The 23,969-nt window shown below is 37.9% G+C and overlaps 1 protein-coding gene across 3 annotated transcripts in view; it reads right to left on the minus strand.

Annotated features, from left to right (window-relative positions):
- LOC143147485 (pseudouridylate synthase RPUSD2) overlaps positions 1-23,969 on the minus strand; it is a 411,655-nt gene that overhangs the window by 271,719 nt on the left and 115,967 nt on the right. The gene's annotated exons all lie outside the window — the stretch shown is intronic.

Genomic DNA, 23,969 nt, shown 5'->3' on the forward strand with positions numbered 1-23,969 from the left:
AACGTTGCAAATTTATACAATTATTGAATTAATAACAATTATTATTTAAATAGCCTGAAGACAAAAACCTGAAGACAAACATTGCAAATTTGTATTATTCTCGAATTAATAATAATAATTATTTAAATAATCGTGTCTCCACTAACCTGGAGACAAACATTGCAAATTTATATTATTCTCAAATTAATAACAATTATTATTTAAATAATCGTGTTTCCAGGAACCTGAAGACAAACGTTGCAAATTTATACAATTATTGAATTAATAACAATTATTATTTAAATAATCGTATCTCCAGGAACCTGAAGACAAACATTGCAAATTTGTATTATTCTCGAATTAATAACAATAATTATTCAAATAATTGTGTCTCCACTAACCTGAAGACAAACATTGCAAATTTATATTATTCTCGAATTAATAACAATTATTATTTAAATAATCGTGTTTCCAGAAACCTGAAAACAAACGTTACAAATTTATATTATTCTCAAATTAATAACAATTATTATTAAAATAATCGTGTTTCCAGGAACCTGAAGACAAACGTTACAAATTTATATTATTCTCAAATTAATAACAATTATTATTAAAATAATCGTGTCTCCACTAACCTGGAGATAAACATTGCAAATTTATATTATTCTCAAATTAATAACAATTATTATTTAAATAATCGTGTTTCCAGGAACCTGAAGACAAACGTTGCAAATTTATATTATTCTCGAATTAATAACAATAATTATTCAAATAATCGTGTCTCCGCGACGTTTTTCTCGAAGCTGGTAGGCAAACATCGCGAATTAATAAAACGAAATCGAGTTTACGAGAGACGGGATTGAACTCGACTCGTTAGAGTGCAAAAATCGCTGGAAAAGCACGGTTATCAAGAACGACTTAATTACAAGCGACCATGGACGGCTCGTTTTCGGTTTCTCGATCCACTGGGAATTATTCGACATCGCGGAGACCATTTTCACGATGCAGTGAACCGACTACTCGCGTTCGCTCCTGATGATTTCGTCGCGCGTTTTGTATTTACACGGCCGGATCTTCGTTTTTCATTTAATTCGAAACGCCCGGTCGGTCGCTTCCCTCATTAAAATATCGAGGTTCTGTCGATACAGTAGCGAAATTAACAGTGTCAATAACAACGGAGCCGTCGTGGCCTGGAAAATTATTCAATGCTATAAGAATCGGGTTACTTCGCCGTGGAAATACAATTCAAAGAATAAACGAAGCGTTCGATGTCGATGGTACCTCCAATTTTTTATATTAGCCTTCAACAATTGCATTTTAATTACACTTTGTCTCGCGTTTCGTCTCTACGTTTCTTTCTCTCGTGTAAATTTATTATTTCGTTATTGAAATCATCGTTCGAACGAAGTAGCAACGTTTAAAATTCGATCTTTAACTCGAACTCACGAACCTGATTCCCTCGTTCGATCTCCTTTTTGTAACTTTTGCTTTTAGCCCGATCCCCTTTGGGAAAGCTTTTGTAGAATTCCCAAGTAGAAGCGGGAAAGTCGAATTCAGGAAATCTCGGAGCGAACCGAAGAGAAATGTTTCTGGTCGCTACACTTGAGGAGAGGGGAACTAAAGAAGAAAAATTCGGTACAATTTCCACGATGTTTCCTCGAAAGAAACGAAAATTACGAAAGAAACCACGGTGTTGTCATTTTTGAGGTTAGGACGTGCTTCTTTGTTCAACGATCACGTTGGAAATAGAACGATTTTCAATGTTTATTTGTTTTACTCGTTCAACGAACAATTCAACAAATAATTCAACAAATAATTCAACAAATAATTCAACAAATAATTCAACAAATAATTCAACATTATTATACTGTGACAAAATGCAAATAAAATGAAATATAAATACTGATCGGTTGATTTGTACCTCGGAATCAAAATGGCGGCGTTAAGTAGCTGCAAGACTTAACCTCAATTGTAACAAGAATGAATTGTCAATTTTTTTTTCAAGAATAATTGAACTCCAACAGCAACGAAGGAAAATAAATTTCACGTTTCGGTTGGTTACTTTTCAGTCCACAGAAACTCGGATCTACGTTGAAATGTATCGCGATACGTTACTGCGGGTCAAATGAATATACACGCGTGCTTCCGACACCGAATTTAAATATTACATTTGACGGGGTCTATTGTATTCTGTTTTACACTGGTTCGTTTCATCGTGAACAGCGTTATTCTTCGCAATGTGAAACGATTCTGCGGCAAATCTTTCGCGAAAGATTTTTTTCACCGTTAACATTCTTCGAATCGAAATTACTTTTTCTTTTTTTGTATTTCTCATTATTATGTCTCGATTGGGTGAATTGAGAGAAACTGTACACGATGTCCTAAAGTAGTAGTCACAATTAACTATATGCGAAGCACGGGTAAAAAATTGTCAGAACTGATCGAACTAAAATAAACTTTTCCAAGAGAACAGTTAATGGGGTAAAATAAAGATGACTGATGGTCAATTCGAGCAACAAATTTAAACAATAACCGAGACACTACTGTACAACTGAAACCTACTTCAAAACCGATTCTTAAATTGTTTAGAAGAGCTCGATCTCTCTTATCGACCGAGGAAATTATTATTCCACATTGGTTTCTCGTAAAGGTAAGTTATAAGCAATTGAGTATCTGTACTGTAACTAGTATTGATAAACAAATTTGTAAACGAATAATATCTATTTCATAGTTTCCATACTGGGGTCAATATAGATCCTACTCTACCTCTTTTCCATTTTGTCATTCTATCGATTGTCTTGTCGGTTCTGAAATGAACAATTCCCAGCTGAAGTTACTCGTCGTGAATTAAGAAATAGGTTATTGCGAGCGTGGGTCAAAACAGACCCAAGACCAATGGACGAAGAAGTGACAATTTTTAACAAGTGTAAAAATAGACTCAAGCTACTCGTCACGAGTCAAGAAGTAGATTACTGCTAACGTGGGTCAAAATAGACCCGGATTCGATCGAAAAAGAACTAATAACTTTTAACGAGTGTAAAAATGGACTTGAGCTACTCGTCTTAAGTCAAGAAATAGGATTATTGCAAATTTTGACCCATGCTTGATCGAAAGAGGATTAATAACTTTTAACAAGCGTAAAAATAGACTCGAGCTACTCGTCTTAAGTCAAGAATTAGATTGTTGCAAGCGTGGGTCAAAATAGACCCACGCTCAATCTAAAAAGAATTAATAACTTTGAACAAGGGTAAAAAATAGACTCGAGTCGGTAAATAGATTATTGCGAGCGTGGGTCTGTTGTGACCCACGCTCAATCGACTTCACAACACCGCTACGACGACGCACGTGTACAGTCCCGAAGAGATCGACGAACCTCGAGAAACGAGACCCGCGTATACCCATACCGGTGTCAATTTCGCGGGAAAACGTTATTACCACGAATTGTGCGTTCGTCGGGTTGTCGAGGTACGCGACGCTATTAAACGACGCAAAGAAAGACGTATTTCCAGCCGCGCAACAAGGCTCCTAATCGTCCCGAGTAAAACCCTCCAACGATAGTAATCCTCGGCGTCGTCCAACGATCCTCGGCGGGGCAACGGAGCTTTTTCCCGTTGATTTCAACGTTCGCCTCGGCCCGTCGAGTTTCAAGGAGATAATACGATCCGCGCGAAAACTCGCGACCGAAACCCCTCGCCACCGCCCGTGGAAACGTAAAGTCCGCCGGAAAGCCGACGCGAGCTTGTGGATTTAGGCGTATTTGCGACGTGGATGTCACGGGAAGCCCGTTACTCGAGCGAAAGTTCATCCATTGGAACGCGCCGCGACGAGCCGAGAACTTTGCCCATCAACGATTCGATGCTATCCGTACGAGAGCCCGGTGGAAGAACAGTGGGCTCCCGCGAGCTCGATCGAAATTTATAAACGAGCTCGACGTACGGAAAATTCGTCACCACTGAATGGTGACGAGTCGTTCGAGCCACGGTGAGTCGTAATTCCGTTGAAACGCTCGGATCCAGCGAGAACGTTCGAGAAAAAGTGGCACTGAACTGCAGCTCGATGGAGCTCGAAGGTGCGAGTACACTTGAGCTCGCGAGCATCGGAACGTTTCACGAGCCGGAGCGTTTCACTATGGAAACTTTTCTTTTTTTATTCAATGCAGAGACGCGCGCCAAGAAAGTCGGTTCTTTGTATTCGAATTTGAGGTTAGGAAGTTTCCATCGATTGTAACGGAAGTTTCGCGGAGCATGGAAGTTTTGAAGGTTGATATAGGTGCGATAAGGTGAACCGTGGATGATTTTGAGGTTGGAAAGTTTCACGGAGTGAACCGTATCAGATTTCGAGGTTAAGGTGTTCCTGGGAGTAAATTACACGAGTTTTTGAGGTTAAGAAATTTTAGAAAGCGTGCTGTGAGAGTTTTTGAGATCAGTGGGTTTTACTGGGTGAGTTGTGGATGTTTTTGAGGTTAAAAGGTTTCACGGGGTGAACCGTAAACGGTTCTGAGGTTGAAAAGTTTCACGGCGTGAACCGTGCTTGTTTTTGAGGTTAGGGAGTTTCGAGAAGTAAACTGAACGAGTTTTTTTAGGTTAAGAAGTTTCATAAAGTGTACTATACAAGTTTTTTTTGGATTAACAAGTTTCACAGGGGTGAACCGTAGGTGGTTTTGAGGTTAGAAAGATTCAAGAAGTAAACTGCACAAGTTTTTGAGTTTAAGAAGTTTCAGAAAGTGTATTATACAAGTTTTTAAGATTGACAAGTTCCACGGGGGGAAACGTTGATGTTTTTTTTTTCTTTTTTTTTTAAAGGTTAAAAAATTACATAAGGTGAACCACACGAGTTTCAAAGGTATGGAAGCTCAGAGGGTGAAGCACACACGTTTTTAAGATTAAGAAGATTCTGTCAATCAAGTTGTCAGGATAAAGGTTTTTAAGGTTTCACAGGGTGGGCCATATAACTTATCCACTCGTATTTTTTCTGTCTTTAATATATCGGTAATAATTTTGTTAACGCTAATGCTATAATTCAGAAAATCCTCCAAGAAAAAAAAATATGTTTTCTTTCTTTTTTTTTTAGTTTTTAAGATCATCTGCAATTTTGACACAACTATAATTTCTCAGTGCAATCGACAATCAAATAATAAACTAATGTTTCAAATACGTTCGATCTCCAAAGTTTTTATTTAAACATTTTAGTATAACGTTATTATCCATTAAATCTAACTTTTTATTTATACATAACTTCCACTGTATTTCATTTCGTCCAAATAACAAGACAAGTATACGAAAAAATTCACAAATTATTTCAGAAACTACTATACTCAATCTTCCAATTTCAATCGGTTGAAATTAATTTTAGAGAAACAATTGACACATTTCTGATTAAAAATTACGCTACCTGTTCTCGAACTTAATAATTTCGAAATTGAAGAATTTCATAAATATTAAGTTACGAACTGAACGAATCAAATTCAACATTCTGTACTTCGAAAGGGCATGTGCAACGCACACTGCACTTTAATTTTTCCATCGTTCATAATTATCAAAACTTCGGTTGTCGACTGTGGTCTCTCGAATGACAATAAAATTGCGTCACAAAATATAAAATGGAAGTTGAAAAAACTCATAAAAATAATTCCGAAATACGTAGTTGTAACATGACACAGAAACAAATTCTTTCCAATTCGATTTATTTTCCCATATTGACTCAAACATTCGATCATTCGCCATTAATGTGCAACGCCATTTGGAATCAATTTCTAAGAAGTGAAATCGATGGACCCTTTGTTGACGATGGAGTTTCGTCGAGTAGCGAACGCAGAAAAATTGTTGCGACCCCTGGCCTTAAATTAGATCCAGCCTGAACCAGTTTCTCTTTCGAAACTTCGTTTACTGGGTCGCAATAAATAGCGTTAATTTTCCTGCAACCCCAATTCGCCTTACTCCTCGAAGAACAGTCAACGACAAATCGGAATTGGTTGAAATTAGCATTGTCCTATTCCGGAGTCGACTGGTCTCGAACGACCTACACGAAACGTGGCAGAAGATCGTGTGCAATGAATCAATATTTAACAAGTGCATTTCAAAGACTGCACTGTGCAGTACTGAAATTTCTCAGATGCTCTATTTCGTCGATTCGTGAACAATTTTCCATTTTGTCGCTTCCACGAAATAATTCACAGCCATGTATACATCATCTGCATGAATTTTTTAATTTTTTTTAGAAAAAATACGACAATAATTGACGAAAGTGATAAAAGTTGACCTTGAATTGTTTTTATACATTTTTCTTTCACTTGGAGGTATCCTACGAGATGCATCCACTTGTACGTTAAAACGGCACGCAATGTGTGTATTTATCTGCGTGCATTTAAATATTTGACAGTACTTTACTGTCCTTTGGTGTTATCTACGGAGTACACCGTAAAATGTACGCGTAACTTCAGAAATGCATTCACCGAGCGGAAATAGTAAAAAAAAAAAAAAAAAAACGGAGTGTACATATGAACCATAAAATGTACCGTAAAAGAGTGTCATAAATAAAAGATGTTCATATACACGTTCCTCCGCCCTATTCGACTTTCTGTTCGAGTTACAGCCTTCTCTGTTAAATGTCAATAAAAATGGCATCGCACGTTACCGCTAGATTTGTTTCGATGGCTTCTGCACACCAAGGGGAATACAGAGGTATACTCGATACGATTCTATTTGAGAAAGTCAAGGTGACCTTGTTTCACCTCAAGAAAAACGAGTATTGAATGTTATTAGAATGTATCGTACGAGTGATGATTTTTTGTATTTTTTTTTTCTTTCTCTTTTTATCACGAATAAAGATACCACGAACACCAGGTGAATTCGAGGTAAAACCTCGCGAATTGAAGCTATAAAAAATGGCATATATTGTACGAGTAAAAAAAAAAAAAAAAAATCTAACCCAAAATATAAAATGGAAGTTAAAAAAACTCATAAAAATAATTCTGAAATATGTAGTTGTAAAAAATCGTGCGGATCTGGCATTCAAATATTCGGTATTAAATCCAAAAGTTCATTCTGATTCTCCTGGTGAACAATTGTTTCAAACATTGCAATATGAAACGTTAAAACGGTGAATAAATATTTTTAATTATACAGTCTAATGATATCTGCAAGAAAACTTAAATATCGCGGAAAATATGGATAGCAGAAAAAAAAGAGACGTAAAGACACTCGAGTGCCATTTTCCTAAACCAGACAGACCGTGACCAGTCACGGTTTAAATGTCTTAAAATGACTGTGCCATTTCCATTTACAAATGACTTTGTCGCGGTACGTGCGTCAATCGAACGAAATCGTACAAAGAACACTCGAGTGTCATTTTTCTCAAAGCGGACAGACAGTGACGAGTCACGTCCAAAAATCTTAAAATGAACCCTCTATATATAGTCCGTACCAATTAAATTTATAAATGGATCTGTCGCGGGGCACGCATCGAACTGAACAAAATTATTCGAGGGTTATAGAAATGCCATTTTTCCTAAAACAGGTAGACCGTGACCAGTCACGTTCAAATGTCTTAAAATGAACTTTCTATATATAGAGTACGCAATTTCGATCTGTAAGTGGTCCCGTCACTAGCGTACCTTGAACCGGACAGAATTGTACGAAGGGACACAGAAGTACCATTCATTTGTGGGCGGACCGATGGTCTAAAAATGGTCATTCTATATATAGACCATTTCCGTCTATAAACGAATCCATCGTGGAACGAGTCTAGAATCGAACAGAATCGAATACAAGGATACTTGAATGGTATTTTTTTCCGAATACGAGACTACTCGAGTGACATTTTCTCCAAATACCATACTCGAATGATACTTTTTCCAAGTACAGCAATACTTGAGTAGTAGTATTTCTGAGTAAAAGGATACTTATGCGCCATTTGCTACAAATACAAACACACTCGTAATATCTTTTTCGAATACAAAGATACTCGAGTAGTATTATTTCTGAGTAAAAGGATACTTATTCGCCATTTGCTACAAATACAAAGACACTCGTAATATCTTTTTCGAATACAAAGATACTCGAGTGGTATTTTCTCCAAACACAATACTCGAATGATACTTCTTCCAAGTACAACTATACTCGAGTAGTACTTCTCTTCAAATACAAGAATATTCGAGTAGTATTTTTTCCGAATACAAGGATACTCGTATGCCATTTGCTTCAAATACAAAGACACACGTAACATTGTTTCGAATACAAAGATGGTATTTTTTCCGAATACAAGAATACACCATTGACATTTTCTCCAAATACAATACTCAAATAATACTTCTTCCAAGTACAACTATACTCGAGTGGTATTTGTTTTGAAATACAAGAATACTCGAGTAGTATTTTTTCCGAATACAAGGGTACTCGTATGCCATTTGCTTCAAATACAAAGACACACGTAACATTGTTTCGAATACAAAGATACTCTAGTGGTATTTTTTCCAAATACAATACTCAAATGATACTACTTCCAAGTACAACTATACTCGAGTAGTATTTCTCTTCAAATACAAGAATACTCGAGTAGTATTTTTTCCAAATACAAGGATACTCGTATGCCATTTGCTTCGAATACAAAGACACACTTAACATTGTTTCGAATACAAAGATACTCCAGTGGTATTTTTTCCGAATACAAGAATACTCCATTGGCATTTTCTCCAAATACAATACTCGAATGATACTTCTTCCAAGTACATCAATACTCGAGTAGTATTTCTCTTCAAATACAAGATTACTCGAATAGTATTTTTTCCGAGTACAATACTCGAGTGGTATTTCTCTCCAAATACAAGAATACTCGAGTAGTATTTCTTCCAAATACAAGGATACTCTTAATCCATTTACTTCGAATACAAAGACACACACAACATATTTTCGAATACAAAAACCCTCGAGTACCATTTATTCCGAATACAGAAATACTCGAGTACCATTTACTCCAAATACAGTAATACTCGAGTACCATTCATTCCAAATACAGAAATACTCAAGTGTAATTCGCTCCGAATGCAAGGACACTCGAGTGTCATTTCTTCCTAGTTACAAGAATACCCAATCTTTTTCCAAATTCAAACATGTAATACTCGAGTGCCATTTTTTTCACCACGCGTCGTACGATACAATCCCGCATTGTTACGACCAATCGCACGGTTTACCGCGCCGCGAGGACAACAAATCTATTTTCGATCGTCGGCTTTACCAGTGAGCTTCTTTTCGTCCCTTTGGTGCCTTGACCCGCAACTAATTATTCGCGATCTGCCTTCCGGGCGACGCGATTGGCCCGTGGGCCGAGCGCGCGGACCATAATGGCGAATTCGCGATTGCGAAACGGCGAGGCGGTGACTGGCCGTTGCCAAAATATTTGTTGCGTAAACCCGTAGCATGCCGGTTACGTGGTTCGCGCGACGCGCTTCGCAAATGGGCCGTGATTGTCTGATCGCCTTGTGGAAACCGCACTAACGATCCTGTTCGCTCTAATTGTACTTTCCGCGCGGCTTTTATTCCACCTTCCGACCGCACGATTTATTACCCGGCCGAGAATGCGGAGGAAAGCCGCGCCAAACGTCGTGTTCCGCGAAGAATCGTTCCTTCGTTTAACACTTCGAGGCCAAATTGTATGAATTAACAACACGGGATATATGAATTTCTCCTACAGAGTTTGACAATGAGAAATAAGACCGAGGGGAGAGTGATCGACACTTGGTGCTGGATTACGCGTTCCGATCGGGACTGGGACTAGTCGAGTAATGCACGATTACTCGAATGACAATCGCGAATGAATTTTGAGTATTTCAGTGCTCGAGTATTCGAGAATTCGAATATGTACACGAGGATTCGAGTATCGTTATTCGAATGCTTGAGTACTTGAATGTGGCTATTCCGAATATATCTGAGTATTCGAGTACTCTTGTTGGGATACTTGTGTACTCAAATAGCGTTATACGAATACTTGAGTACTCGAATGTCGTTATTCGAATATATTTGAGTATCGTCGTTCGAATGCTTGAGTACCCGAATATCGTTATTCGAATACTTGAGTACTCGAATATCGTTATTGGAATATATTTGAGTATTCGAGTATCATCGTGGGAATATTTGAATATTCCAGTATTGTCGTTCGAATATTTGAGTAATCGAACATCGATATTCGAATATACGAATATTCAAATACAATTATTCGAATATTGAGAGCACTCGAATATAGTAATTCGAATATTTGAGTATTAAAATATCATTATTCGTATACTTGAGCACTCTAATATCGTTATTGGAATATATTTGAGTAGTCGAGTATCATCGTTCGAATATTTGAGTATTCCAGTATTGTCGTTCGAATATTTGAGTAATCGAACGTCGATATTCGAATATACGAATATTCAAATAGAATTATTCGAATATAGTAATTCGAATATTTGAGTATTAAAATATCATTATTCGTATACTTGAGTACTCAAATATCGTTATTGGAATATATTTGAGTACTCGAGTATCATCGTTGGAATATTTGAATATCCCAGTATTGTCGTTCGAATATTTGAGTAATCAAACGTCGATATTCGAATATACGAATATTCAAATACAATTATTCGAATATTGAGAGCACTCGAATATAGTAATTCGAATATTTGAATATTAAAATATCATTATTCGAATATTTGAGTATTAAAATACCATTATTCGACTATTTGAGTATTCAAATATCATTATTCGACTATTTGAGTATTCAAATATCATTCGAATATCTAAGTATCAGAATATCATTATTCTTTGAGTGCTCGAACCTAATTATTCGAATCCTTGAATACTCGAGTATAATTATTCGACTATTTGAGTACCTAAAGATCATTAGTTACGTAAATACTATTACTTTCGCACACAATACATACCCTAAAGCAATCTACCGATTATCTTTAGAACTAGGAAACACAGAGAGGTAAGAAACTTCTCCCCGTCTCTATCTCTCTCCCACTCTCGCCCTCTTTGAACTATTTAGATAAAATCTAAGTTCAAAAGTCTGAAACTGGCTAAGAAAGCGCAACAAGATTTATGATAAAGTGTCTACCAAATAATAGACCTCGAAGTAAACGAATCATAAATCTTGATACGGCTTAACGTAACAGTTTTCTGATTCATTGCCTTCAGAAGTTTATTTTTTCTCTGCCCCCCCGACAATCTGGATTCCCTCGCACGGAAATAAAGATTCTTACGTCAGGGGCAGGGAAACGTCCCTTATCTCGGCCATGGAATCTACTTACTGATATCGTAACACAATTTCCGTTTCCGAAAGGAAAGTTCCCTTTGGTAACTTCTGCTTCTCCGAAAGTCAATTTTCCTCGACTAACTATTATTTTCTTTTCCTTTTTTTTACCCTCTTAGCTGCCTCCACGAACCCCGATGAGTCTAAACTTTTCCTTTCAGCAATTCGCCCGCACGAAATCTACTAATAGAAGAGAGAGAGTGTTTTATAAGAGCATGATAGGTTTTGCAGGCCCCAGTGACACTATTGTCACGATCAGGACGCACAATGTTGAAACGCTAACGAATGCTCCGAAGCGTGAACACTGGTGCCCACTATTTCGTTTCGAAAGGACCGAATACTATTTGTGGTCAAGCCCAAATAATACTGTAATCAATCGTAATACCAGTCCCTTCGAAGGTGTCAATTAGGTTTAAATAATTAATCGTAATACCAGTCTCTTAAAAAGTATCAATTAGGTTTAAATAATTAATCGTAATACCAGTCTCTTAGAAAGTATCAATTAGGTTTAAATAATTCTAACTTATTCCGTGTATAAATTAATTCTTTGCACTCGAAAGGTGCCATTTTTGTGTAATTATTTATATAATGGTATTACTGTAATTATGACATTATCTGCCAGCTAATTTATACCAACAGTCGTTCCATGTATACCCGGGTGTAAAATTAAAATTTTCATTAATAAACATGGTTGATTTTTGTTAATTTATTTATATGATCATTTATCTTGTCGGTATGGAGAAAGTTTTGGTAAAATTGTTTCAAATTGGCTTTAAATTTCACTAAAAAATTCTGCTGCGTGCAAAAAGTTAATTTTGATGGTTAATTTATTGTCTTAAATAATCAACTTTGTTAATTTATTCATTGAAGCGTTTGTTTCTTAATGTACACTTCTTTGTTAATATTGTACTTGACGTTGAACTGTGCAAATATTATAAATGTATCGAAGATAAACTACTAATGTAACAATGATAATAATATTAGTAACACGTGCAAGGCTGAAATAGTGTTTAATAACTCTATAACTAGAGTATACCGAATAACTACACACTATAACTAAACCTGTTACCGCATACATACACGTGCATATATCAACTCCAAATAATGATAATTTACTACTCCGCAACTACCCTATAAAGGCATCGTAATTGGCCCATAATTATAAACGAAGCTCGAATGTTTAATCACTTCACAACCAACTCGTGACCGTGCCCCGACAAGATAGTTGTATAAATCAAACCAGCGGTAATTAAAACTGAAGATTGAGGAACTCCAAACACGCATCCAAAAATAATCCGGAAAAAACTTTTAAATGTTGCTTCGCAATGACAAATGTGAGAACATTGTCAAAATTACTTTTACTTTACCCAGAACATGGAACAATCAATCTTTAAAAAAAAGTGAGCAATATATTGAAACGACCCAGAAAACTATTATGCATTTTGAAATGTTAATTTATTGAATCATAACTGAAAGTTAATTTACATATGATATTTTACCATCGTTCTGAAAGTAATATTTCCACAATTCCAGCTGTGGTTAAAAGGATGCCCTATTGTGAATTATAATTCAGTTCAAAGTAATGGAAACATTAACAAAACGAAAGTTAGATGTTCGTAATCGAGAACGTTTCAAACTATTGTTCGATACGTGTACCTTACATCGACCAGATAGTTTAGAAATAACAAAAAACGTTTCCTGAGCTACTGTTCAAAATAACTCCTCTATTAATATGAATAATAGAGGTCCTGTGAACAATATTTAAAAAATACTATGGCTTGGACTTATCATCTACTGAACGTTGTTTATAAAAGTGCCTAATACACATTTTGGAGACTATTGTTCAAAAAAACTCCCTTGAAAGAACATTCTCTTCTATTAATATGAATAATAGAGGTCCTGTGTACAAAATTTAAAAAAATACTATGGCTTGGACTTATTACCTACTGAACGTTGTTTATAAAAGTGCCTAAAACACATTTTGGAGGCTATTGTCTAAAAAAGCTCTCTTACAAGAATAATTCTCCTCTAATAATATGAATAACAGAGTTACTATGAACAAAATTAAAAAAAAAAATTTGCCATGGACTTATCACCTACTGTACGTTATTTTTAAAAGTGCCTAAAACACGTTTCCTACGCCATTGTTCAAAAATCTACCTTCCAGGAACAATTCTCCTCTACTAATATGAATAATAGAGTTACTATGAACAAAATTAACAAAAACAATTTGCCATGGATTTATCACCTACTGTACGTTATTTTTAAAAGTGCCTAAAACACGTTTCCTACGCCATTGTTCAAAAATCTACCTTCCAGGAACAATTCTCCTCTACTAATATGAATAACAGAGGTACTATGAACAAAATTTAAAAAAATACTATGCCATGAACTAATCACCTACTGAATACTATTTATAAAAGTGCCTAAAACACATTTCCTACGCCATTGTTCAAAAAACTCACTTCCAGGAATAATTCTCCTCTATTAATACGAATAACAGAGGTACTATGAACAAAATTTTAAAAAATACTATGCCATGAACTAATCACCTACTGAATACTATTTATAAAAGTGCCTAAAATACGTTTGCTACGCCATTGTTCAAAAATCTCCCTTCCAAGAACAATCCTCCTCTATGAATACGGATAATGGAGCGAATAAAATAGAAACAAAAATAGTAAAATACTATAGCGTGGACTTATCACCTATCGAACGTTGTTTCGTGTCGAACAGCCCCACGAAAGTCGTTACCCCCCTGCCCCCGAGGGTCGGGCCACCACGAAAATCCCAAACGTGGGCACCCGTAGTACTATCGGGGAACGATAGGCGAAAGTGTGCCACGGGACCAACGTCGATAACATGTTTATTATTATTCCATAACGTTGATATCCATTTTCGAGCTACGGGTTCCGCGTCGGCGTCCACACGGAGCGGATTTACGACGGTTGGAGAGACTTCGATGCCGAGGAAGGAAAGAAACGCGGCATTGGCGTGACCCGTGTCACTAACGTGTTTCTGCTCGCGGGTGACAAATGGTATCTGCAATCGCCATTCGGCGTGCTTACACGGCAACGCTCGACACGATTCCCGAGCGAAATAAAACTTATTAACCCAGAATATTATGCGACCGAGTGTGTATTTTTGTTTGCTCGGAGTCTATAAAAAGAGACGACCATGCCGTTTCCTATGCGAAAACTGGCTCGCGTGAACCGAACGGTGTGTTTATCGATGCGACATCTGCGCCATTCCCTTGCCTTCGAATCACGACAATGGTGACACTTTGTATAATTTCAATTTGGTTGCTCGCTTTTCTTCTTTTTCTTTTCTTAATTTTTTTGTGCCGGGGGAAGGAGAGAGAAACCAGTACGGAAATTATAAAAAGTGACCTCTGTCGACAGCGGTTATTCGATGGAGGTTTTTCGGTACTTAGAAGATTGTGTTTCGAATGTTTTTTTTTTGGGGGGGGGGGGAGAAACGAGTCAAGAAATTATAAAAAGTGACTTCTGTCGATAGCGGTTATTTGATGGAGATTTTTCGGTTTTTAGAAGATTGTATTTTGGTTGTTTTTTTTTATTTTTTTTTTTTCGGGAAGAAAAACGAGTGACCCCTATCAACAACAGTTATTCGATGGAGGTTTTTCGATTTTTAGAAAATTGTATTTCGGTTGTTTTTTTTTCCTAGGAGAGAGAAACGAGTTAAGAAATTATAAAAAGTGACCCCTGTCAACAACAATTATTCGATGGAGGTTTTTCGGTTTTTAGAAAATTGTATTTCGGTTGTTTTTTTTTTCTAGGAGAGAGAAACAAGTTAAAAAATTATAAAAATTAACCTCTATTGACAGCAGTTATTCGATGGTTTTTTTTCGGTTCTTAGAGTGTGTTTAGTGTGTTTCGGTGTTTAGTGTATCTTATTAGTGTGTTTCGATCGTTCTTTTTTTCTGGAAAAGAGAGAAATGAGTCAAGAAATTATAAAAAGTGACCCCTGTTAACAATAGTTATTGGATCGTTTTTTTTTTTTCAATTCTTAGAGGATTCTGTTTTGGTATTTTTTTTTTTTTTTTTTTTACAATTATTCAATGAGTTTTTTTCAGTTCTTAGACGATTCTGTTCCATTTCTTTTTCTTGCAGTTACTCGATAAATCTGTTTCGTTATTTTTTTTTCAATTCTCCGAAGATTTTATTTTAGTGCAAATTTATCTAAAAAGATTCGAACTTTGAGGAAATTTGAAACTTTTTTAAACGATTGTTACCTTATACACGATCGCGTTATTCAATTCGACGCTAAAACTACGTGAATAATAATTCTCTAAATCATAAAAAAAAAATCTTTAACTAACTTTAAATAATCTTTAAATCGTGAACTAGCAATCTCTACATCGGCGTTGTAAATTATGAAAAAATAATCTCTGAATCAATATCCATTAGATATATTAGATTTTCCTCGATACTTCTGCACAAGGTTTTTCCATTGGTATCGTTTCTTGTTTATTCGTTTTATTCGATTCGAATCCGACCGATGTTTCCCTGCATTATACAATAAACATGATTTGTACGTATCTAATTATTTGTAAAAAAAGAGTCCCTATGTGGGTCGATTCGTTGAATAAATAAATATTGGCATTCGAGATATAAGAATGTTCGCATTAGATTGAATTGCTCGTAGCATTGTAGAGAGCTGAAATAAGAGTACTAGAAGAAATTGCGGATGATACTGGGTCAGACATTCTAGTCAGCCATCGTAAAGTCTGACTAACAAAAAGGACGAGCATTGTCCACATTCCTCTTGCAGGAACCATACTCCCCTTGGCTTATCTTCTTGCGTGGGGTATTTCTCCCAAAAAAAAGGCAACCAACGTTGCATAATAATTCTGCATCTGTATTTGTACATTCTCATACTCGTCAATGAAATAACGAAGCACTCTTGCGAATAATCCAGGTGTGTCGAAAATTGTAACAACTCGAGCGAGAAAAATTTGAAATTTCATTGCGTCGTTAAAAAAAACGTATTAACTTTCTATTTGCGAATGAAAAATAAATTTTTGCACGGGATAATAAAAAGTTTATTCGTTACGCGAACGATAACACCGTTACCTCGGAATTTATACGAAATACCGGTTATTGCGAATAACAAAACGACTTACTCGAAAATATCTATTGCTTCGAATAAATGAACCGATGTTTCGATTATTTTTAAATAACGGTGCGCGTGATAAAAGATCGAAGTGTTATTATTTTGAAATAGTTTTTCATTGCGAATTGAATTTGTACAGGTAACGAGAAAATGAATTTCTATTCGGTGTAACTGTCGAGAAGTGAATTGGAAAACTTGAATTATAATTTTAAATGGATATATTCTTAGGAATTTTGTTTTCGAAAGAGTACAAGGCGAATTTTCCTCAATTATTACGTAATATGACTTTCTTGGATTATGTAACAGAATTTTACAATTTTTACTACTGGTTTTATTTTTAGGTGGAAAATCGATATGCAGTGGCGTTTATAACGCTTTGGCGTGCAACGTGGTGAGAGAAACACGCCTTCGCGACGTGCACTGTCACACTTCCAGAAATGCACTAATGTCGTGAATTCAAAGTGAAAAAGTTTCAATTTTACGATCGTTTCTCGACATTCCTGAATATGACAAAAATATCATCTTTAATAATACCAAGGAGATTATTAACTTCCCGAGGGATACTGGTTCAGTTTCTCAAGTTATTTTTAATATCATTACACGGAAGTAACCGCTGTAATTGTAAATAAATATCAGTATTAAATTTCAGTTATTTTTTTTTGGTTTATATTAAATTCCATCGCCACAAAATTGATAGAAACCGTGGTAGAATATCATTTATTACATGGAAAATATCAAAATTTTATTTTTCAAATTTTCTAGAATTTCAACTTTCGATCGAAATTTTCAACGCGTTCTATTCAAAGATATATAATTTTGTTAATTTTAAGAATGTTCTTAAATAATTTTGGAAATATTAAAATTTTCTTTTTGAAATTTTCCAAGCCAAGAACCTTTTACGCAATAATCCCTCGTCGATCGAGTTCTCCTAAATTTCCCCCATAATTCGACAAAGTTATCCTACGCACCTTGTGCTTTTGAAAAACACAAAAATTTCACTTTTCAAAATTTTCCAAAGCAAGAAGAACCCTTCCCACAATAACACTTTACTGATAGAAGAATCTTCCCACCATTCCACAAACCTATCCTACACACCCTGTAATTTCGAAAAACACAAAAATTTCACTTTCTAAAATTTTCCAAAGCAAGAAAACCCCTTCCCACAAAATCTCTTTAGCAAAGTTCTCTCGAATCTCCCCACAATTCTAGAAACCTATCCCACACACATACTTTCCAAAAACACAAAAATTTCACTTTTCAAAATTTCCATACCAAGCAAACCCCTTCCCACAATAACACTTCATTGTTCAAGTGCACAAGATTCGAGAAAACTTCCCACAATTCCACAAACCTGTACTACATACCCTGTACTTTTGAAAAACACAAAAATTTCACTTTTTAACATTTTCCAAAGCAAGAAAAATTCTTCCCATAAAATTCTTTCGAATCTTTCCACAATTCCACAAACCTATCCCACACACCTTATACTTTCCAAAAACACAAAAATATCACTTTTTAAAATTCTTCAAAGCAAGAAAACCCCTTCCCACAATACCACCTCATCAAATTTCTCTCGAATCTCCCCACAATTTCACAAACCTAACCTACGCGCCCCATATTCAAAAAAAACACCAAAATATCACTCTTCAAAATTTTCCAAAGCAAGAAAACCCCTTCCCACAAAACCTCCTCATCAAAGTTCTCTCGAATCTCCCCACAATTCGACAAACTCATCCCACACACCTTATACTTTCCAAAAACACAAAGATTTCTCTTTACAAAATTTTCCAAAGCAAGAAAACCCTTTCCCACAAAACCTCCTCATCAAAGTTATCTCGAATCTCCCCACAATTCGACAAACCTGTCCCACGCATCCTATTTTCCAAAAACACAAAAATTTCACTTTTTAAAATTTTCCAAAGCAAGAAAAACCCCTTCCCGCAATACCACCTCGTCGATCGAATTTCCCAACGGCGAGAAAGTACTCCTCTCTCGCGGCAATCAGAACTCGTTAGAGCCACGGGTAGCAGCTTCCGGGTGAAGACACTCGGTTCCTCGATCAGTAGGAACGCCGTCTCGGTTTTTGGCACGCGTCAAGCCAGCCCTTCGCGTCGTGACGATTGCTCGCCCTCTCTCCGTCTCGCTCTCTACCACCCCCTTTCCATCCCTCTCGCTCTCGCTCTCTCTCTCCGTCTGTCCGCGACGTGCGAGAAACACGCGCGTTTGGAACCAGTGCCAGGAAACGAGTTAGCGAACTAGGGACTCGAAAAAGCATATTCCCGGCTGGGGAGACACGCACACCCTCAAAACCCGACCGAACACGTACACACACATACACATACACACGTCCCGCGTATACGTGCACGCAAAAAGAGAGAGACAGCGTTACGCTGTCTGTAGAGACGAGACGTTTGAGTGACACGGTTCCGCAACTATAAGGCGGCCATATTGCGGCAGGCTCGCTACGTTGCGCCAGCCAATATATAGCCGGCCGCATATATCTAATATAAACGGAATTTCATTTAGTTAATGCGGATGCGCCGCGTTGCCAGAACGCTCAGGTTTGTTAGAGGACCTACGCCGTTTCCATCCGTGGCCTTTGTACGATCACGGGGCTGTCTCTGTGCACTTTAGAAAGCGAACCGATACGACCGAAAGATCGACCAACGAAACGATAGATAGACCGACGTATCCGCTGCGGCCTACCAACCTCCCCCCTGGCTCACCCGTCCCAATCCCCTACTCGTTCTTTCACCTGGTTGCAGATAGAGCCTTGCACCCTCGCGAACCCCATTACGTAATTACGTCATTCCCGGAGAAGTCGATTTCGCGCACCGTTGATCTTCTTTGACTTGTCTTCTTTTCGCTGTTCAACGCGTACGGCTGTCTGCCGTCTACTTAGTCCCTATTTTGTTAATTGCGTAGCTGGCTCGGGACGTTGTCTGAACATTCGTGACAGATGACACTCGGACGGTGATTGTTGCGTATTGGTGGTTGGTCGGTCGTCTTTTCGCGACACGGGTGACGTTTGGATTTAGTTCTCGTTTTCGAAACGAGCAACATCAGGATTGGGGATTTGGGACGGGGTCTCTGGGTTCATCTTGCGTTTTTGGAGCAATCGTGGGTATTGTTCAATGTGTCGTGATATTAGTATCGACGATAACTGTCTTTGCCGAATGGTAGTGGATGTGTATTGTGTATTATGGTATTGGTCTTAAAATTGGTTGTTTTTACCAGAAAATTATTGCAACGAAAGAAATTATCGAATATTGCAAGTGTGTGTCTATTGTAGTAGAGAAGAATGTGTTGGAGGATGAAATAGAGCACTGTATCGATAACAGTGTCATCCTCTGGGAAGCTAACAGCCAAGGAAAATAATCATTGGTATCGAATAATGGTAAATGTTTATCATGTCATGTTTATCATCTCGAAAATAATTATTGTTACCGGAAAACTGTCGAATATTAGAAGTGTGTATATTTTCTAATCTACAATAAAACGTCGGAGGATGAAATAGAGCATTGTATCGACAACACTGTCGTCCTCTGGGAAGCTAAGAACTCTCGTTACTATGACGCAAGAAGACATCGTTATTTTATAATTGCACGTTTTAATGTACGATACATATGTGATTGTAAAGAAGCAACTTGGGTTAAGTACCGAAATTGGACTACGTGTCAAGATTGTTCTCCTGTTAAACATTTTTTTTTTTCTATCCGTTTGTAACAGAAATTTCACAATAAATACTTTCCCTTTGTATTTAAAAAACATTTATTTGACACTTGGCCCCTTTCGTGTGTCTGCTCTACAATTACGTAGTATCTCGCTAATAACAACATTACGAACCACGTTAAATTTACATTAAATCCATTCTCGTTGGAAAGATGATTAGAATCATTTGTTCGATCTCGTATAAAAGTGGTCAAATTTCTATTATACAATCGTACACAGTTCCTTCTAACGAGTCTACCGAACAAACAGGCGGCAACAAATTATGATCGCTCATGATCACCGATCAATCTCCCCACCATGCCCTTGGAGCGCCCCACTACTCGCGCGTGCCTTCGCTCCGCCCTATTGTGGGCGTGGCGTAAAAGTGGGGGTCGTGCTACGCGGCAACCAATTGTGATCGCTCATGACCAACGATCAGTCCCCCCATTACTCGCGCGTCCCTTCGCTCCGCCCTATTGCGGGCGTGGCGTAAAAGTGGGGAGGTCGTGCCACGCGGCAACCAATTGTGATCGCTCATGACTACCGATCAGTCTCCCTACTACTCGTGCGTCCCTTCGCTCCGCCCTATCGTGGGTGTGGCGTAAAATTAGGGGGTTGGGCTACACGGCAACAAATTGTGACCACTCACGACCACCGATCAGTCTCCCCACCATGATCTTCAAACGCCCCACTACTCGTGCGTCCCTACGCTCCGCCCTACCGTGGGCGTGGCGTAAAAGTGTGTGTCGTGTGCTTCACCTTCCATTCACGATTTTTCGCTCCTGATCGTGAATCTTCAAAACTTTCTAGCGTACAGTTAAAAAGTATAACCATCTTCCGGATGTCGTGCGCAACTAGAAACTCAAGGAACGTGTATCAACTGACCCTAGACCCTTGAACCTTCTCAATTCGAAAGACCATCCGTAGCGAAGATCGCGTGAACTTCTCGTGTAGGTCAACAGTCCCTCCTCAACGTCCACGGTTACGATCCACAACGTCTTACGCAATCGAGCGGCGCGGGACGTTACAAAAGATAAGAAAAGAAATATTAAACGAACACCGGATCCATCCAATCTCTGTTTGGCAGGCGATCAAATACCGACGGTGGGGAACGCGCCATCTGCCAAGAGACAGGAACTTTATTAATTTCATTACCTAAAAGCACATCGACGTCGTTCGACGACAGCCTGCCAGTCGGAAGTAACACGGAACCACGTAAAATCCCGAGGTCCCTCGCATACAGTCCTGCTGATTCGTGACGCGCGTTGCCCTGTCCGTTCTGTGCACATATATTCCATGTCTTTCCGGACTTCGCGCGTCCGCAGATACCCGACGTATATGCACAGGATCGCGAGCGTGTGTATGCATGTCTGACCTGACACAGGAACATAGTTAAACCGAGAGAAACTCAGCCTGGACGAGGAACTAACTTTACCCTGGGTCGTACCGATGAGCACTGACGTAACGTCAGTCGAAAGGGCAGGGAAAAGGGGGATGGTGGGGAGGGGAAGGGCGGGAGCTGGTGAAGAGAAGCATTGAGAAAGCGACCGGGTACGAGAGAGTAGAGGCTGGGTAAGAGAAACGAGAAATAGACGGTCTAAGTAAGCTTGATACGAGATTTTCTACCCAGACACTATCTAAGGCTTGACATTTGTTATTCTTGGACCGTGTTGGTCTTTCTTGACGGCTGTGATCGTCATTTTGTGAATAGCTATTTCCAGTCGCGTTATAATTCGAAGATGAGCCTCTCAATGGTTATTGCGTAAGAGACAGACGTCGTTCGATTCTCGATATCTTTTATGATCTTTTTGTTTACGAATAGCGTTTCCATTACTGGCTGGATTACTTCGCAAGTGAAACACCGCGAGGTGGGAATCTAAGTGTAAAAATAATCGAAACCTTTTCATTCTAAGACGACGTTAATAATAATGAGAAATATTATCATTCGCTCAGAAACTGCCGGTTGGACTCACAGATAGACGAGAAAAATGAGCGCAACGAGAGTGAGAGAGATGGAGCAACAGCGGACGAGACTCGCATTACATTTACCCACGTGCAAAGTCAACATTATTATATCGTTCATTACGTTTCAACGAGGGTATTGTCATCACCGAGATTCCCCTGATGCAAATAAATACCACATTTACATTAATTTTAATTACACATCGTTCAAATAATTTCTGAATTATTTCACCTGCGCGTGATTAAAAACACTTCGAACACGGTCGTGTTCGGGCTTATTTTCATCGCTAGAACCTCGTCGATCCATTAATTACATCCTCGTGCACGTACAATAACAGACATACAAATTTTATATTTTCATTGAAAATTTCAACTGCACAAATACAAACAGCAGAAAAGGAATACAATCTAAATAAACGACCGTCGCTGGTAATTCTGATCCTCTTCGGTAGATTACAATAATTCACTCGATCGTGGATTGTTACGCAATTTACCAAAGGGGGTCCAAATTACGAGGGAAAATGATAAAATGAGGCTAGATTTGCAGAGACTCATACGATAACGAATACGACATTTCGAAAAGGAACGGTACGCCCTGTCCCGGAATATTACTCGTATCACGGCGAAAGAAATCGAATAGAAGTATGATGCCGAAACAAAGAACGAACGACTCAAAGGGAAGACGTTAAGACTCGCGTTCTTCGAGCCATCGCGTTGCAGTGATTGCACTTCTCCGCGAAATCGAATGTTCGTGGAATGCGTCAGGTCGCGCAGAGAGGGCACAAATGGCTCGCTCCTCTTTCACCTAAACGACGAAGTCGAGCTAAGTTCGTTCGCCATTGTGGATTGTCGGAGAACACGCTTTGAGACTGAAATACCCTCAGGCACGTATCTCCCAACGGCGCCACGTTCATCGGGCGAATATTCGAAATTCACTAATTGACTTTTCCAACTAGCAACCACAACCTCTACCGTCGATAACCCTTATCAGTGACGTCGTTTAAAAAGAAATTTCAGCGAGTCCCGCCAGCCACGATCGATCGTAAACTCACAACGACACTCTCCGAACTAATTTACATTTCGTTGTAATTTTTTTAACAAATTTACATTGTTCCACTATCGGTAAGAAATAGTGTAAATTCACGTAAATCGAGCAGATGTTACTGCTAATTGAACATCGAAACTGCACAATTTACATTTTCACAAAGGGGAGAGATAATTAATTTATTGTAATTCGAAAAATTGTTATTTGATATGTTGATTGAAAGTGATCGAAAACAGAGAGGTCTTATGGTTTTTTATAATCGAGGAATATGAAATGCTAATAATTTATCGCTTTCAATTAGTCGATAATGTGGTGAATATCGAGTACTCTGAATGAACATTAGTATACGTCACGTAAACGAGTCGAAGCATTTATGATGCTCGAATATGCTTGGCTAACGATACAAACTGTTGCACGGAGTTGAGAGAGATTCAAGGATCGTACTTACATCGATTCGTTCCTGCGAAAATTATGTATACGGAGAACATTATTTTCAAATAATTTAACGAACGTGAGTGATTGTTATTGAACAACGGAATAACTGGAAATCGTGTTCGGAAGTTCTTCAAAATATGATTTAGAAATTCTTTATTTATTGGACCGTTTCAAAAGTTTTCTTTGTATATTTAACTATGCCTATTTTTGATTCAATGTAAACAAACATAAACGTAACACTACCGGCTAAAACTACAGAACGTCCATCACTCCGAATTCGATATTCCAGCCGTGAAATGAACGCGAACAACATAATTGACTGATTTTTCAATCGCAAACAAACATGAGAAATATTCGCATTCGACGCACTCTGTTTCTCGAATTCGGTGAAACAGAACACACGCGGGAAAATAAT

Source organism: Ptiloglossa arizonensis, chromosome 5, assembly GCF_051014685.1.
Source record: "Ptiloglossa arizonensis isolate GNS036 chromosome 5, iyPtiAriz1_principal, whole genome shotgun sequence".
Lineage (NCBI taxonomy): Eukaryota > Metazoa > Arthropoda > Insecta > Hymenoptera > Colletidae > Ptiloglossa > Ptiloglossa arizonensis.